This window comes from Carlito syrichta, unplaced genomic scaffold (assembly GCF_000164805.1).
Source record: "Carlito syrichta isolate Samal-C Ts95f unplaced genomic scaffold, Tarsius_syrichta-2.0.1 Scaffold311834, whole genome shotgun sequence".
Lineage (NCBI taxonomy): Eukaryota > Metazoa > Chordata > Mammalia > Primates > Tarsiidae > Carlito > Carlito syrichta.
The window spans coordinates 155,897-159,271 of record NW_007255930.1 but is presented as its reverse complement, the minus strand read 5'-3'; positions in this window follow the sequence as shown (position 1 = coordinate 159,271).

Here is a 3,375-nt window from a genome sequence, read left to right as displayed (position 1 = left end):
CAATAAATCAAAAAAAAATTGGGCGTGGTAGCACGCACCTATAGTTCCAGTTACTTGGAAAGTTGAGGCAGAAGGATCACTGGAGCCCAGCAGTTCGAGGCTGAGGTGGCCGTGAGAGTGCCACTGCACTCAGCGTGGACAACAGAGCGAGATTCTGACTCCAAAAATTAATAATAATAATAACAATAAATAATAAATTGGTCCCACACTACCAGGCGCAGTGGCTCACACCTGTAATCAGTGGAGGCAAGAGGACTGCCTTAGCCCAAGGGTTCAAGACCAGTCTAAGCAACTTGGTGAGACCTCATCTCTACAATAAATCAAATAATTAGCTAGGCACGGTGGTGCATCTGTGGTTCCAGCTACTTGGAAGGCTAAGGCAGGAGGATTGCCTAAACCCAATATGTCGAGGCTGCAGTGGCCATGAGCATGCCACTGCACTCCAGCATGGGTGACAGTGAGATTCTGACTCTAAAATAGATAGATAGATAGATAGATAGATAGATAGATAGATAGATAGATAAATTGGTCCCACATCATATTAAATTAGGTGTAACTATAAATAAATTTTTCATTTTGCATGGTGTATAACATTAAGGACTTTCAGTCCTGCAGTATTTTTTTCATGTTGTACTAATTTTCTCATGCTTCAAGCATGAATATGCTCATAGGAATACACAAGCTAGTTTATCAACCTACCCCCACAGATTTGCAGCTAGTTAGAAAATACATCAAGAGCCGGGCTCGGTGGCTTAGCTGTAATCCCGTGCTTTGGGAGGCTGAGGTGAGTGGATTGCCTGAGCCCGCGGGTTTGAGACCCGCCTGGGCAATGTGGTGAGACCTTATCTCTACAATAAATCAAAAAAATCAGCCAGGTGTAGCAGCATGCGCCTGTAATTCCGGCTACTCAGAAGGCTGAGATGGAAGGATCGCTGGAGCCCAGCAGGTCAAGGCTGCGGTGGCCAGGAGCGGCCACTGCACTCCAGTCTGGGTGACAGAGTGAGACTCCAACTCAAAAAAAAAAAAGAAAGAAAAAGAAAATACATCACGAAATGTTTCAAATGATAATACAATATAACCACAGTAGAACCAAGGAAACAAATGAACTTACTTTCTTCATTATCAACTACAAAAAATAGCTTTCTTTGTTTGTTTTTGAATTGGAGTGTCTCACTCTGTCACCCAAGCTGGAGTGCAGTGGCATGCTCATGGCTGCCACCGCAACCTCAACCTGCTGGGTCCAGGTGATCCTTCCACCCCAGTCTTCCAAGTAGCTGGAACTACAGGCATGCGCCACCATACCTAGCTAATTTTTTGATTTATGTAGAGATGAGGACTTGCCAAGTTGCCCGGGCTGGTCTTGAACCTGTAAGTTCATGCAATACTCTCCCCTCTGGCTCCCAAAGTGCTGGGGTTAGAGGCATGAGCCCAGTCCTTTTTTTTTAGTTAGAGTCTCACTCTGTGGCCCAGGCTGGAGTGCAGTGGAACACTCACAGCCACTGCAGCCTCGACCTGCTGGGCACAGGTAGTCCTTCCACCTCAGCCTTCCAAGTAGCTGGAACCACAGGATGTGCCACCATGCCTGGCTGACTTTTTGATTTATTGAAGAGACGAGGTCTTGCCATGTTGCCCAGGCTGGTCTTGAATGGGTGACCTCAGATAATCCTCTTGCCTCCACCTCCCAAAATGCTGGGATTACAGGGGTGAGTCACCACACCCGGATTCACGGAATTCTTCAAACTCACTCCCTGCACTTTTGGTTCAAAAAGATTTAAGTTGGCCGGGCTCGGTGGCTCAGCCTGTAATCCCAGCGCTTTGGGAGGCCGAGGTGCATGGACTGCCTGAGCCTGCGGGTTCGAGACCCACTTGGGCAACTTGGCGAGACCTCATCTCTACAATAATTCAAAAAATCAGCCGGGTGTGGTAGCGCACGCCTATAGTTCCAGCTACTTGGAAGGCTGAGGCAGAAGGTTTGCTGGAGCCCAGCAGGTCGAGGCTGCAGTGGCCGGGAGCAGCCACTGCACTCCAGTCTGGGCAACAGAGTGAGACTCCAACTCAAAAAAAAAAAAAAAAAGTTGTGTTTTCCACCAGAATGCAAAACCAGACTGCTCAGTCAAGTGACTCGCCATATGTATACCTCTCCAAACTAGTAGAGATTATTATAACAGTTACTCTGCCATGACTGTCCCTTATCGCTACCTGATAAGTTTGACTCAACTTCCCATTTTTCTCTCACACCGATCATTTCCTAGAAATAAGTATTACTTTATTAATTTTGTTGGCATTGGCCCTGCGGGGGCAATGGGACCCTTTCTCCAGCCCACCCGCTTTCACCCCCAAGGCCCCCTGGCCTCGCGATCCCCCAAAACTACGTACATGCCTCTGCCTTTTTCCATCTTCCCCTAAACCACAAGTGAACTCGGCCTTCGTCAATGTCTGCGTGTTCGTCCCCTTCCAAGAACCCTCGCCGTGCTAATCCCCACCCCGTGCCTCTATCTTGCACCCGTGTGACTGCGTTTGTCAGTACCCACAGACCTTTAAAGAGCGCACTCCGAAGGAGGGGCACCAGGCGAAGCAACCATCACATTCAATAGGCTCTCAGCAGCGAGCCCTACGTCTCTCCGCCAAGCTACGTCCCCCGCTTCACCAAGGATCCGCTCCTACCCTCCCTCTCAACCACTCCCCCCAGGGCTTGCTCTCTTTCCGCCGGGTCCCAACTTTAAGCTCCACCTTTGCTTCCCGGTCCGGCCGACAAAACTTCGGGCCATTCGCTCCGCTCGGTCGGGACGTGCCCGCAAACCTCTCCCCGCCGCCCGCCGATTCCCGCCTCCCCGCGCGGCCACCGGGCTCCCGCGGCCCAGGCCTCCCGGCTCCCCCGCCTCTCATTCCCAAAACCATGGGGATTTACACATAACTTTTTAAAAACTGTAAGATACATATTATATATATCTTGAATGTTTCCATTACCTAATCCAATACCCCGTAGTCAACCATAGGGAAACAAATTTTAGTGCAAGGAAATGTGTCATTTATTTAAAGTAGATTCTGTCCCTGGAGAGAGAAAGCAGTGTCAAAAAAAAAAATTCCATCTGCATTTAAGCATGTTTCTCAGTATTTACTTCCCCTTTAATATTTCATTAACTCTAGAAGCAAAAATAGAGACATGAAAAACTACAGACCCATATAACTATTCTCCTGTGGTTTGGAATATCATGAGAAAATAACCTATGTATAAATAAACAGAAATGATGCATAGATAAATCACACATGTCAATTTTTTACCCTACATTGAAAAATGACAGTGAACAGGAAGAGTAACACAGGCACAGCTCCAGAAAATATTTTCTTTGGCTCTCTACTTCTCTATATCCTTGG